This window comes from Bos indicus x Bos taurus, chromosome 7 (assembly GCF_003369695.1).
Source record: "Bos indicus x Bos taurus breed Angus x Brahman F1 hybrid chromosome 7, Bos_hybrid_MaternalHap_v2.0, whole genome shotgun sequence".
In the NCBI taxonomy this organism is placed as follows: Eukaryota; Metazoa; Chordata; class Mammalia; order Artiodactyla; family Bovidae; genus Bos; species Bos indicus x Bos taurus.
Genome location: NC_040082.1, coordinates 99,486,451 through 99,502,740, shown reverse-complemented (window position 1 = coordinate 99,502,740; position 16,290 = coordinate 99,486,451).

Here is a 16,290-nt window from a genome sequence, read left to right as displayed (position 1 = left end):
TTACATGTATAACAAACTATTTCATTCTCAGAATGAGATCTTAGCAAGATCCAAGACCAGTGGGACATAGAAATGTCCCATGGACATCCACTGACCAGATTTGTATCAATTTAAACCAAATGGAAAATGACTTTAAATGATCATAACGTGTTAAATTTAAAATATCCATGAGTACATAATGATACTTAACATATTTGAAAATAAGTGTAGAAGATATGACAGAAGTAGATAATGACAATTTTTCAGTATCCAGTAAATCACCACTAAAAGCACTGGGGGAAATCTTGTTGAAAAACTGGCCAATCTCACAATGCTAAAGAATTCTCTTAAGTGATTATTGATTTATTACAAGGACCAAAGTGTATTTTTGTAATGTTAGATCAGATAGGCACCAAATGAACTTAATGATCAATCTTAACATCAATAATATCAGTCTAATGTTATATATTTCCTGATAAGACATGAACTGAAAACATCCCGTTTGTGCTAAATAAAGGTTTGTGTCCATATCATAAGTGTGTGTGTGTGTGTGTGTGTGTGTGTGTGTGTGTGCTGTTGCTTCAGTCATGTCCAGCCCTCCAGGCTCCTCTCCAGGCAAGAATACAGAGTGGGTTGCCTCTAGTATTGATCTCTTCCAGGGCATCTTTCTGATTGAGGGATCGAACCCTCATCTGCCTGTGTCTTCCTGCATTGCAGGCAGATTCTTTACCCACTAAGCCATTGGGGAAGCCCAGTCAATTTAACCTATATCTAATTGTCACGCGAGTGTATGTTCCTTGGTTCTTTGTCTCGTCACAACAAAGATTTGGAGCAATGGACATTAAAGCCCTCGGCGCATCACAGCTCTTGGGTCTTGGACAAACCGTGTTACAGCTCTTAGGCAAATCAGAGTTACAGCTCCATTTTATTTAGAAGATAGCAGGAGAATCCAAGACTCGAAGAGAAGGGAGTGGAGGAGTGCGTGGGGAGGGAGAAAGAGAGAGAGAGAAAGAGAGAGAGAGAAAAAGAGAGAGCGTGCGCATGCACGCGGGAGAGAGAGTCCTTGAGAAAGCTCTTTGGCTCCTCCTTTTATATGTTTTTTTCCTCCACCTGGGCCTGCCCTATGCAAATTGGGCTTAGCCAGGAGTGCTGTTTGTTCTGCCTGAAGTTTTCACTCTGGTCCTCAGACCTTCCTTTGACTGTCCTTGTCTTTTAGCCACCGCCATTTTGGACTCCTTTTCCCTATTCTACCTACCTAACATAATCTAACCTTTAGACCGAGGCTTAGCAAATCCAGGAAGCTGCCTGTCTTGAGTGCTTGTGAAACAGTCTGCATTGCGGGCTGATTCTTTACCCACTATGCCATCGGAGAAGCCCAATCAATTAACCTATATCTAATCTAACCTTTAGACCGAGGCTTAGCAAATCCAGGAAGCTGCCTGTCTTGCAAATAAACTCTTACTGATTCAGAACCACACTGTTCACTGGTTTATTGTGCATAGTTGCTTTCAGGCTACAGTGTGAAGTTGAGTGCTTGTGAAACAGTCTGAAAGACCACAAAGCCAAAATTGTTTACTATCTGGCCCGTTCTAGAAAAACCTTTCTGGTACCTGTTCTTTGAGACCAGACTTTCAGTACACATGAAACACAGGGGAAAGACACACAAGTTAAATAACCAGTCTGTTGTTCCATGTCCAGTTCTAACTGTTGCTTCCTGACCTGCATACAGATTTCTCAGGAGTTTTGCTAAGAAAATGCACTGGTCATAGCAAACACCCTCCTCCAACAACACAAGACAAGACTCTATACATGGACATCACCAGATGGTCAACACCGAAATCAGATTGATTATATTCTTTGCAGCCAAAGATGGAGAAGCTCTATACAGTCAACAAAAACAAGACCAGGAGCTGACTGTGGCTCAGATCATGAACTCCTTTTTACCAAATTCAGACTTAAATTGAAGAAAGTAGGGAAAACCACTAGACCATTCAGGTATGACCTAAATCAAGTCCCTTATGATTATACAGTGGAAGTGAGAAATAGATTTAAGTGCCTAAATCTGATAGATAGACTGCCTGATGAACTATGGAATGAGGTTCGTGACATCGTACAGGAGACAGGGATCAAGACCATCCCCATGGAAAAGAAATGCAAAAAAGCAAAATGGCTGTCTGGGGAGGCCTTACAAATAGCTGTGAAAAGACGAGAAGTGAAAAGCAAAGGAGAAAAGGAAAGATATAAGCATCTGAATGCAGAATTCCAAAGAATAGCAAGGAGAGATAAGAAAGCCTTCCTCAGCAATCAATGCAAGGAAATAGAGGAAAACAACAGAAGGGGAAAGACTAGAGATCTCTTCAAGAAAAATTAGAGATACCAAGGGAACATTTCATGCAAAGATGGGCTCGATAAAGGACAGAAATAGTATGGAACTAATACAAGCAGAAGTTATTAAGAAGAGATGGCAAGAATCCACAGGAGAACTGTACAAAAAAGATCTTCACGACCCAGATAGTCACGATGGTGTGATCACTGACCTAGAGCCAGACATCCTGGAATGTGAAGTCAAGTGGGCCTTAGAAAGCATCACTACGAACAAAGCTAGTGGAGGTGATGGAATTCCAGTTGAGCTATTTCAAATCCTGAAAGATGATGCTGTGAAAGTGCTGCACTCAATATGCCAGCAAATTTGGAAAACTCAGCAGTGGCCACAGGACTGGAAAAGGTCAGTTTTCAGTCCAATCCCAAAGAAAGGCAATAAAAAAAGAATGCTCAAACTACCGCACAATTGCTTCAGCAATACATGAACCATGAACTTCCTGATGTTCAAGCTGCTTTTAGAAAAGGCAGAGGAACCAGAGATCAAATTGCCAACATCTGCTGGATCATCGAAAAAGCAAGAGAGTTCCAGAAAAACATATATTTCTGCTTTATTGACTATAAAGCCTTTGACTGTGTGGATCACAGTAAACTGTGGAAAATTCTGAAAGAGATAGGAATACCAGACCACCTGACCTGCCTCTTGAGAAATCTGTATGCAGGTCAGAAATGCAAAGGATCATAAGAGACTACTGTCAGCAACTATATGCCAATAAAATGGACAACGTGGAAGAAGTGGACAAATTCTTAGAAAAGTACAACTTTCCAAAACTGGACCAGGAAGAAATAGAAAATCTTAACAGACCCATCACAAGCACGGAAATTGAAACTGTAATCAGAAATCTTCCAGCAAACAAAAGCCCAGGTCCAGACGGCTTCACAGTTGAATTCTACCAAAAATTTAGAGAAGAGCTAACACCTATCCTGCTCAAACTCTTCCAGAAAATTGCAGAGGAAGGTAAACTTCCAAACTCATTCTATGAGGCCACCATCACCCTAATACCAAAACCTGACAAAGATGCCACAAAAAAAGAAAACTACAGGCCAATATCACTGATGAACAAAATTCTAGCAATCAGAATCCAACAACACATTAAAAAGATCATACACCATGACCAAGTGGGCTTTATCCCAAGGATGCAAGGATTCTTCAATATCCACAAATCAAACAACACACCACATTAACAAATTGAAAAATAAAAACCATATGATTATCTCAATAGATGCAGAGAAAGCCTTTGACAAAATTCAACATCCATTTATGATAAAAACTCTCCATAAAGCAGGAATATAAGGAACATACCTCAACATAATAAAAGCTATATATGACAAACCCACAACAAACATTATCCTCAAGGGTGAAAAATTGAAAGCATTTCCTCTAAAGTCAGGAACAAGACAAGGGTGCCCACTTTCACCATTACTATTCGACATAGTTTTGGAAGTTTTGGCCACAGTAATCAGAGCAGAAAAAGAAATAACAGGAATCCAAGTTGGAAAAGAAGGAGTAAAACTCTCACTGTTTGCAGATGACATGATCCTCTACATAGAGAACCCTAAAGACTCCACCAGAAAATTGTTAGAACTAATCAATGAATACAGTAAAGTTGCAGGATATAAAATCAACACACAGAAATCCCTTGCATTCCTATACACTAATAATGAGAAAATAGAAAGAGAAATTAAGGAAACAATTCCATTCACCATTGCATCGAAAAGAATAAAATACTTAGGAATGTATCTACCTAAAGAAACTAAAGACCTATACATGGAAAACTATAAAACACTGGTGAAAGAAATCAAAGAGGACACTAATAGATGGAGAAACATACCATGTTTATGGATCGGAAGAATTAATATAGTGAAAATGAGTATACTACCCAAAGCAATCTATATGTTCTATGCAATCCCTATCAAGCTACCAATGGTATTTTCCACAGAACTAGAACAAATAGAACAAAACTAGAACAAACTTCACAGTTTGTATGGAAATACAAAAAACCTCGAATAGCCAAAGCAATCTTGAGAAAGAAGAATGGAACTGGAGGAATCAACCTTCCTGACTTCAGGCTCTACTACAAAGCCACAGTCATTAAGACAGGATGCTACTGGCACAAAGACAGAAATATAGATCAATGGAACAAAATAGAAAGCCCAGAGATAAATCCATGCACATATGAACACCTTATCTTTGACAAAGGAGGCAAGAATAAACAATGGATTAAAAACAATCTCTTTCACAAGTGGTGCTGGGAAAACTGGTCAACCACTTGTAAAAGAATGAAACTACAACACTTTCTAACACCATACACAAAAATAAACTCAAAATGGATTAAAGATCTAAACGTAAGACCAGAAACTATAGAACTCCTAGAGGAGAACACAGGCAAAACACTCTCCGACATACATCACAGCAGGATCCTCTATGACCCACCTCCCAGAATATTGGAAATAAAAGCAAAAATAAACAAATGGGACCTAATTAAACTTAAAAGCTTCTGCACAACAAAGGAAACTATAAGCAAGGTGAAAAGACAGCCTTCAGAATGGGAGAAAATAATAGCAAATGAAGCAACTGACAAACAACTAATCTCAAAAATATACAAGCAACTCCTACAGCTCAATTCCAGAAAAATAAATGACCCAATCAAAAAATGGGCCAAAGAACTAAATAGACATTTCTCCAAAGAAGACATACAGATGGCTAACGAACACATGAAAAGAAGCTCAACATCACTCATTATCAGAGAAATGCAAATCAAAACCACTATGAGGTACCATTTCACGCCAGTCAGAATGGCTGCTATCCGAAAGTCTACAAGCAATAAATGCTGGACAGGGTGTGGAGAAAAGGGAATCCTCTTACACTGTTGGTGGGAACAAAAACTAGTACAGCCACTAAGGAGAACAGTGTGGAGATTCCTTAAAAAACTGGAAATAGAACTGCCTTGTGATCCAGCAATCCCACTGCTGGGCATACACACTGAGGAAACCAGAATTGAAAGAGACACATGTACCCCAATGTTCATCGCAGCACTGTTTATAATAGCCAGGATAAGGAAGCAACCTAGATGTCCATCAGCAGATGAATGGATAAGAAAACAGTGGTACATATACACAATGGAGTATTACTCAGCCATTAAAAAGAATACATTTGAACCAGTTCTAATGAGGTGGATGAAACTGGAGCCTATTATACAGAGTGAAGTAAGCCAGAAAGAAAAACACCAATACAGTATACTAACGCATATATATGGAATTTAGAAAGATGGTAACAATAACCCTGTATACGAGACAGGAAAAGAGACACTGATGTATAGAACAGTCTTTTGGACTCTGTGGGAGAGGGAGAGGGTGGGATGGTTTGGGAGAATGGCATTGAAACATGTATAATATCATATATGAAACAAGTCACCAGTCCAGGTTCGATGCACGATACTGGATGCTTGGGGCTGGTGCACTGGAACGACCCAGAGGGATGGTATGGGGAGGGAAGAGGGACGAGGGTTCAGGATGGGGAACACATGTATACCTGTGGCGGATTCATTTTGATATATGGCAAAACCAATACAATATTGTAAAGTTAAAAAATAAGATAAATTTTTTTTAAAAAGCATCAACTCTTCGGCGCTCAGTTTTCTTCAAAGTCCAACTTTCACATCCATACATCACCACTGGGAAAACCATAGCCTTGACTAGATGGACCTTTGTTGGCAAAGTAATGTCTCTGTAGATAACTACAGATAAATGCCTGTAGAAAGCAAAGCACTGAGTACCCAAGTATTTTCTGTCTTACAGCTTTTTAGTGAAAGAAGTGCATTGGGTTGGTGGGTTGCTTCTAAAGGCACAGGAGAACTTGGAGAAGGAAATATTGAACTCAGGATTTGAAATGCTTCAGTTCCCAGTTCAAGTTTCAGGCAAGGAAAATCAACAGTCTGTTACCAGAAGTATTTCATAAATTTGTTCTACTATCAAGTGCTTGTAAGGTGCAAAGGTATTGATTCTCTTCTGTACTGTGCTAATTCAATAGACAGATAAGGCAGAGAGTGATGTCAGCAACATGGTGGAGTGCAAAGCTGCCTTTGTCTTTCCCCATCAATCTACAACCAGTAAAACAAACACAGTTCAGCAAGTGTGCTCCAGCATACCAAGATGCTGGATTATTACATGCATCTGTACATCTAGAGGTGGATAGACTGAAATATATAGAGGAGGTGAAACTGAGGGAATGATGGAGGCACTGCCTGCAACCCAAGCACCTGTCTGTGATAGCTGAACCTGCAGCCCCAGAGAACCTGGTAGGATTTAGGGGACGAGGAACACAAGACTCTGGCCTCCCAGCCACAAGGACACTTGTGGCCATTGATAACTGAGTAACAGTGGCAGTGGGCCCTTGGATCCTGTTCTTCCAACCAGTGAGGTGCCCATGACTGTGGACCCCCATCCCCACCTTGCAACAGTGGAGCTCATGAGCCTTAAAACACTAGGCACAGCAAGGGCACCTGCATGACCCCAGCTCCCCTGGGGTAGTAGTACCTGCAAATCATGCCATCCTGGATATGAAGGATGAACTCAACATCAGCGTGAACCAGGCAGCAATAAATGGTAGCAGCAAGGCACCAGCAACCTCAGAGACACAACAAATGATAATGAAGGCACAGAGCCACACCTTGCAGGCAGCATATAGTTGGGTCTTATTTTTAATCCATCTAACTCCTTGACAGAAGCAGTGCAGGATGGAAAGTGCAGTTTCTCAAATATAACCACAGGCAGCTCAGGTAAAAGAAATAAACAAACAAAATGCTATATTGCCACCTACTGGAAACAAAAGAGAGGTCTTCAAAGTCTGATGCATTGAATCATTAGAAACAAACAGAAAGGTGTTTCATACTTCAAATGTGCAGAAGTACAACTCATCACCACCCTTATGGCAGAAAGTGAAGAGGAACTAAAAAGACTCTTGATGAAAGTGAAAGTGGAGAGTGAAAAAGTTGGCTTAAAGCTCAACATTCAGAATATGAAGATCATGGCATCCGGTCCCCATCACTTCATGGGAAATAGATGGGGAAACAGTGGAAGCAGTGTCAGACTTTATTTTTCTGGGCTCCAAAATCATTGCAGATGGTGACTGCAGCCATGAAATTAAAAGACACTTACTCCTTGGAAGGAAAGTTATGACCAACCTAGATAGCATATTCAAAAGCAAAGACATTACTTTGTCAACAAAGGTCCGTTTAGTCAAGGCTATGGTTTTTCCAGTGGTCATGTATGGATGTGAGAGTTGGACTATAAAGAAAGCTGAGCGCTGAAGAATTGATGCTTTTGAACTGTGGTGTTGGAGAAGACTCTTGAGAGTCCCTGGGACTGCAAGGAGATCCAACCAGTCCATCCTAAAGGAGATCAGTCCTGGGTGTTCATTGGAAGGACTGATATTGAAGCTGACACTCCAATACTTTGGCCACCTGATGCAAAGAGCTGACTCATTTGAAAAGACCCTGATGCTGGGAAAATTTGAGGGCAGGAGGAAAAGGGGATGACAGAGGGTGAGATGGCTGGATGGCATCACCGACTCAATGGACGTGGATTTGGGTGGACTCCGGGAGTTGGTGATGGACAGGGAGGCCTGGCATGCTGTGGTTCATGGGGTCACAAAGAGTTGGACACAACCAAGAGACTGAACTGAACTGAACTGACAACTCATCAAGCACTATGAAGAACCAGAATAATGTTATCACAGAAAGAAAATTATAATCCTCTAGAAACCAAGCTTAAAGTCACAGAGTATAGAGACTGAACTGACAGAGGATTCAAACAGCTGCCATGAAGAAACTCAACCAACTATGAGAAAATTCAGAAAGGTAGTTTAATGAGCTCAGAAATAAAATTAATGAACAAAAGGAATACTTCAAAAAAAAAAGATTGAACCTCTAAAAAAGAACCAAACATAAAGTTTGGAGCTTAGGAACTCAATAAACAAGGTAAAGAATGCACTAGACAGCATTGGAGATTGAGCAAGGTGATAAACACAGAATCAGGGAACTGCAACTCTTTATCAGCATAGGTTTATAACAATTTAATACAGCATAAAGGCTAAAGGGGGAAATAAAGCAGGAAAATAACTATAGTTACCTCAACTTGGTAACAAATTCACAATATAAAATCAGATAATTTGAGACAACCAGAACACAAAATAAAAAAGATGGAATCCATGTAGGTAGGTGTAGATAAGATGTTATCAACAGAAAAAAAGAACTATTTAATCTGAGACACTGTATACAAACCTCATGGCAACCACAAAACATAAATCTAAGTCAGAGAAGCAAAACATTAAAAAAAGAGGAAACTGAGAAAAACATCTAAGAAAATCACCAAACCAAAATTGGCAGACAAAAATACTTGGAAAAAGGAACAATGAATATATAGAACAACCAGAAAACAAAAGATAAAATGGCACTACTAATTCTTTTATCTACCAATAATCATCCTAAATGTAAATAGATTGAATTCATCCAAAAAACAGAGAGTAGCTAGATTGATTAGAAACAAGAGGCGGTGGGGCGGTGGGGGGGTAGGGGGGTTGGGGGGGTGGGGGCATGGTCCTAAGATGGCAGAGGAATAGGACAGGGAGATGACTTTCTCCCCCACAAATTCTTCAAAAGAACATTTTAACTCTGAGCAAATTCCACAAAACAACTTCTGAATCCTGGCAGAGGACATCAGGCACCCAGAAAGGCAGCCCATTGTCTTCAAAAATATAAAAGATAAAAAGAGAGGCAAAAGAGGTAGGGATGGAGATCTGTCCTGGGAAGGGAGTCTTAAAAAAGAGAAAAGTTTCCAAACACCAGGAAACACTCTCACCAGAGGGTCTGTGGTGAGTCTTGGAATCTCAGAGGACAACATAACCGGGAGGAAAGATAAATAAATAAATAAAACCTACAGATTACGTGCCTAACAGCAACTCCCAGCAGAGAAGCAGCGCAGACACTCGCTTTTGCCACCAGCAAGCAGGGGCTGGACAGGGAGGCAAAGGCTGCATTGCTTAGGGTAAGGACCAGGCCTGAATGCCCGAGGACAATCTGAGTGAACTAACATGAGATATCAACCCAGACTGGGGGATAGCACAGAAAGAGGAAAAAAAAGAGAGAGAGAGAGGAAACTATCCTGCGAAAAGCCCTAACCTAAGACACCACCCGGCCCGTTCACAGAACAAAGGACTGAGCAGAGCTAGCCAGCTGCGGACCGGCCCATCCCCCACCGGAGACAGGCATGCGAGGGCAGCGAAAGCCAGAAGGGGGCAATCACGGCCCCAGTGAGGCATCATCTACCAAACTGCAAGGACACTTTCTTGCTAATCAAGACTTCTTGGGATTCTGAACGGTTGACATCCGCCGGGAGGGTCGCAGCCAGAGATCAGCTCCCCAGAAGGGACACATAGCACACCTGAGAAGGCATGCCCATTGTACACCCAGAAAACCAAGTGCCTGGGATGGGGGAAGCAATAAGACGTACCCCCCAACTGCAGGTGGCTACACTCGCCAAGCACCCGGTCACCTGAGCTGCTTGGACCTGGGAAGGGCACAAAACGCAGGCCCAACCAAGTCTGCGCCTTTGTAGAGTACCCAAGAACCTGAACCTGAGCGGCTTAGACCTGGGAAGTGCATGCAACCCAGGGCCCACCTCAGACAGTTCCCAGCAGAGTAACCTAGAGCCTGAGAAGTGTAGACTGTGAAAGCACACACACCGAGCGGGGGCAAACCCAGTGCGGCTGAAACACTGTGAGCACTCCCCACACACGCCACTGATATTTGTTTGCAGTGTTCCTCGCTCCCCATAGCGCGACTGAACAAGTGAGCCTAAAAAAAGTGACCACCATTGCCCCCTTGTGTCAGGGCAGAAATTAGACACCAAAAAGACCAGCAAACAGAAGAAGCTAAAATAAACACAGGGAACCGCTTTGGAAATGACAGGTGCAATAGATTAAAACCCTGTAGTTAGCACCGACTACATAGGAAGGGACCTATAGATCTTGAGAGGTATAAGCCAGATCAAGGAACTATCTGAAAGTGAACTGACCCCACACTGTCCACAAAAACACCAGAGAAAGTCCTAGATATATATTTACTATTATCATTCTTTAAATTTTAAAAAAAAAATTTATTTTTATTTTTAAGTCCTCTATTACTCCTTTAATTTTCATTTGTATAACCTACTATTACCTTGCAAAACAAAAAAAAAGACCCCATTTTAAAGCAAACTTCATATATATTCTTTATAATTTTTGTGACTTTGTTTTGTTTTTTGAATATTGTATTTTTGAGAATCTAACCTCTACTCTAGATTTTTAATCTTTGCTTTTTGGTATTTATCAATTTTGTACCTTTAAGATCCCAATCTTCAGTACCCATTTTTACTTGGGAGTGAGATTACTGGCTTGACTGCTCTCTCCCCCTTTTGATTCTCCTTTTTCTCCACCAGGTCGCTTCCATCTCCCCTCTCCCCCTTTTCTTCTCTACCCAACTCTGAATCTCTTTGTCTGTTCCAGACTGTGGATAGCACTTAGGGAAGTCATTACTGGCTGGATCTGTCTCTCTCCTTTTGATTCCCCTCTTCTCCTCCTGGTCACCTCTATCTCCCTCCTCCCTCTTCTCTTCTCCATGTAACTCTGTGAACCTCTCTGGGTGTCCCTCACTGTGGAGAAACTTTTCATTATTAACCTAGATATTTGATCATCAGTGCTGTATAGATGGAGAAGTCTTGAGGCTACTGTAAGAATAAGACTGAAAACCAAAGGCAGGCGGCTTAAGTCCAAAACCTGAGAACACCAGAGAACTCCTGACTCCAGGGAACATTAATCGGTAAGAGCTCATCAAAAGCCTCCATACCTACACTGAAACCAAGAACCACCCAAAAGCCAACCAGCTCCAGAGCAAGACATACCACACAAACTCTCCAGCAACACAGGGACATAGTCCTGAGTTTGAATATACAGGCTGCCCAAAGTCACACTAAACCCACTGACATGTCAAAACTCACTACTGGACACCTCATTGCACTCCAAGGAGAAGAAATCCAGCTCCACCCACCAGAACACCGACGCAAGCTTCCCTAACCAGCAAACCTAGACAAGCCACTCGTCCAACCCCACCCACAGCAAGGAACCTCCACAATAAAGAGAACTCCACAAACTGCCAGAATATGGAAAGCTCACCCCAAATACAGCAATATAAGCAAGACAAAAAGGCAGAGAAATATTCAGCAGGTAAAGAAACACAATAATTAACCATCAAACCAAACAAAAGAGGAAGAGATAGGGGATCTACCTGATAAAGAATTCAGAATAATGATAGTAAAAATTATCCAAAAGCTTGAAAACAAAATGGAGTTACAGATAAATAGCCTGGAAACAAGGATTGAGAAGATGCAGCAAATGTTTTAAAAGGATCTAGAAGAAATTTTAGAAGAGTCAATATATAATGAATAATGCAATAAATGAGATTAGGAACACTCTGGGGGGAATCAACAGTAGAATAATAGAGGCAGCAGATAGGATAAGTGAGGCAGAAGATAGAATGGTAAAAATAAATGAAGCAGAGAGGAAAAAAGAAAAAAGAATTAAAAGAAATGAGGACAACCTTAGAGACCGCTGCTGCTGCTGCTGCTGCTGCTGCTGCTGTTGCTAAGTCACTTCAGTCATGTCTGACTCTGTGCGACCCCATAGATGGCAGCCCACCAGGCTCCCCCGTCCCTGGGATTTTCCAGGCAAGAACGTTGGAGTGGGTTGCCATTTCCTTCGCCAATGCATGAAAGTGAAAAGTGAAAGTCAAGTCGCTCAGTCGTGTCTGACTCTTAGCGACCCCACAGACTGCAGCCTACCAGGCTCCTCTGTCCATGGGATTTTCCAGGCAAGAGTATTGGAGTGGGGTGCCATTGGGATGATGTTAAATGCCCCAACATTCAAATCATAGGAGTCCCAGAAGATGAAGACAGAAAGAAAGACCATGAGAAAATACTGGAGGAGATAATAATTGAAAATTTCCCTAAAATGGGGAAGGAAATAGTCACCTAAGTCCAAGAAACCCAGAGAATCCCAAACAGGATAAACCCAAGGCGAAACACCCCAAGACACATATTAATCAAATTAACAAAGATCAAACACAAAGAACAAATATTAAAAGCAGCAAGGGAAAAACAACAAATAACACGCAATGAGATTCCCATAAGGATAACAGCTGATCTTTCAATAGAAACCCTTCACACCAGAAGGGAATGGCAGGACATACTTAAAGTGATGATAAAGAAAAAACTACAACCCAGATTACTGTACCCAGCAAGGATCTCATTCAAATATGGAGGAGAAATTAAAAGTGTAACAGAAAAGCAAAAGCTGAGAGAATTCAGCACCACCAAACCAGCTCTCCAATGAATGCTAAAGGATCTTCTCTAGACAGGAAACACAGAAAGGGTGTATAAACTCGAACCCAAAACAACAAAGTAAATGGCAATGGGATCATATTTATCAATAATTATTTTAAATGTAAATGGGTTGAATGCCCCAACCAAAAGACAAAGACTGGCTGGATGGATACAAAAACAAGACCCCTACATATGTTGTCTACAAAAGACCCACCTCAAAACAAGGGACACATACTGAAGAAAGTGAAGGACTGGGGAAAGGTATTCCACACAAATAGAGACCAAAAGAAAGCAGGAGTAGCAATACTCATATCAGATAAAATAGACTTTAAAATAAAGGCTGTGAAAAGAGACAAAGAAGGACACTACATAATGATCAAAGGATCAATCCAAGAAGAAGATATAACAATTATAAATATATATGCACTCAACATAGGAGCACCGCGATATGTAAGGCAAATGCTAACAAGTATGGAAGCGGAAATTAACAATAACACAATAATAGTGGGAGACTTTAATACCCCACTCACACCTATAGATAGATCAACTAAACAGAAAACTGACAAGGAAACACAAACTTTAAATGATACAGTAGACCTGTTAGACCTAATTGATGTCTATAGGACATTTCACCCCAAAACAATGAATTTCACCTTTTTCTCAAGTGGACATGGAACCTTCTCCAGGATAGATGACATCCTGGGCCATAAACTTACACTTCGTAAATTCAAAAAAATTGAATTCACTCCAAGAATCTTTTCTGATCACAATGCAGTAAGATTAGATGTCAATTACAGGAGAAAAACTATTAAAAATTCCAAAATATGGAGGCTTAAAAACACGCTGCTGAATAACCAACAAATCACAGAAGAAATCAAAATATGCATAGAAATGAATGAAAATGAAAACACAACAACCCAAAACCTATCAGATCAGATCAGATCAGTCGTTCAGTCGTGTCCAACTTTTTGCGACCCCATGAATCGCAGCACACCAGGCTTCCCTGTCCAACACCAACTCCCAGAGTTCACTGAGACTCACGTCCATCAAGTCAGTGATGCCATCCAGCCATCTCATCCTCTGTCGTCCCCTTCTCCTCCTGCCCCCAATCCCTCCCAGCATCAGGGTCTTTTCCAATGAATCAACTCTTCGCATGAGGTGGCCAAAGTACTGGAGTTTCAGCTTTAGCATCATTCCTTCCAAAGATATCCCAGGGCTGATCTCCTTCAGAAAGGACTGGTTGGATCTCCTTGCAGTCCAAGGGACTCTCAAGAGTCTTCTCCAACACCACAGTTCAAGAGCATCAATTCTTCGGTGCTCAGCTTTCTTCACAGTCCAACTCTCACATCCATACATGACCACAGGAAAAACCATAGCCTTGACTAGATGAACCTTTGTTGGCAAAGTAATGTCTCTGCTTTTGAATATGCTATCTAGGTTGGTTATAACTTTCCTCCCAAGGAGTAAGCGTCTTTTAATTTCATGGCTGCAGTCACCATCTGCAGTGATTTTGGAGCCCAAAAAAATAAAGTCTGACACTGTTTCCACTGTTTCCCCATCTATTTCCCATGAAGTGGTGGGACCGGATGCCATGATCTTCGTTTTCTGAGTGTTGAGCTTTAAGCCAACTTTTTCACTCTCCACTTTCACTTTCATCAAGAGTCTTTTTAGTTCCTCTTCACTTTCTGCCATAAGGGTGGTGTCATCTGCATATCTGAGGTTATTGATACTTCTCCCAGCGATCTTGATTCCAGTTTGTGTTTCTTCCAGTCCAACGTTTCTCATGATGTACTCTGCATATAAGTTAAATAAACAGGGTGACAATATACAGCCTTGACGAACTCCTTTTCCTATTTGGAACCAGTCTGTTGTTCCATGTCCAGTTCTAACTGTTGCTTCCTGACCTGCAAAACCTATGGGACACTGTAAAAGCAGTGCTAAGGGGAAGGTTCATAGCAATACAGGCTTACCTCAAGAAACAAGAAAAAAGTCAAATAAATAACCTAACTCTACACCTAAAGCAGCTAGAAAAGGAATAAATGAAGAACCCCAGGGTTAGTAGAAGGAAAGAAATCTTAAAAATTAGGGCAGAAATAAATGTAAAAGAAACAAAAGAGACCATAGCAAAAATCAGCAAAGCCAAAGCTGGTTCTTTGAGAAGATAAATAAAATTGAGAAACCATTAGCCAGGCTCATCAAGAAACAAAGGGAGAAGAACCAAATCAACAAAATTAGAAATGAAAATGGAAAAATCACAACAGACAACATAGAAATACAAAGGATCATAAGAGACTACTGTCAGCAACTATATGCCAATAAAATGGACAACTTGGAAGAAATGGACAAATTCTTAGAATAGTACAACTTTCCAAACTGAACCGGGAAGAAATAGAAAATCTTAACAGACCCATCACAAGCAGGGAAATTGAAACTGTAATCAGAAATCTTCCAGCAAACAAAAACCCAGGACCAGATGGCTTCACAGCTGAATTCTACCAAAAATTTAGAGAAAAGCTAACACCTATCCTACTCAAACTCTTCCAAAAAATTGTAGAGGAAGGTAAACTTCCAAACTCACTCTATGAGGCCACCATGACCCTAATACCAAAACCTGACAAAGATGCCACACAAAAAAACAAAACTACAGGCCAATATCACTGATGAACATAGATGCAAAAATCCTTAACCAAATTCTAGCAAACAGAATCCAACAACATATTTAAAAGATCATACATCATAACCAAGTGGACTTTATCACAGGGATGCAAGGATTCTTCAATATCTGCAAATCAATTGATGCTATATACCACATTAACAAATTGAAAGATAAAAACCATATGATTATCTCAATAGATGCAGAGAAAGCCTTTGACAAAATTCAACATCCATTTATGATAAAAAAAAAAAACCCTCCATAAAGCAGGAATATAAGGAACATACCTCAACATAATAAAAGCTATATATGACAAACCCACAACAAACATTATCCTCAAGGGTGAAAAATGGAAAGCATTTCCCCTGAAGTCAGGAACACGACAAGGGTGCCCACTCTCACCACTACTATTCAACATAGTTTTGGAAGTTTTGGCCACAGCAATCAGAGCAGAAAAAGAAATAAAAGGAATCCAGATTGGAAAAGAAGAAGTAAAACTCTCACTGTTCACAGATGACATGATCCTCTACATAGAAAACCCTAAAGACTCCACCAGAAAATTACTAGAGCTAATCAATGAATATAGTAAAGTTGCAGGATATGAAATTAACACAGAGAAATCCCTTGCATTCCTATACACTACCAATGAGAAAACAGAAAGAGAAATTAAGGAAACAATTCCATTCACCATTGCAACGAAAAGAATAAAATACTTAGGAATATATTTACCTAAAGAAACAAAAGACCTATGTATAGAAAACTATAAAACACTGGTGAAAGAAATCAAAGAGGACACAAATAGATGGAGAAATATAGCATGTTCATGGATCGGAAGAATCAATATAGTGAAAATGAGCATACTACCC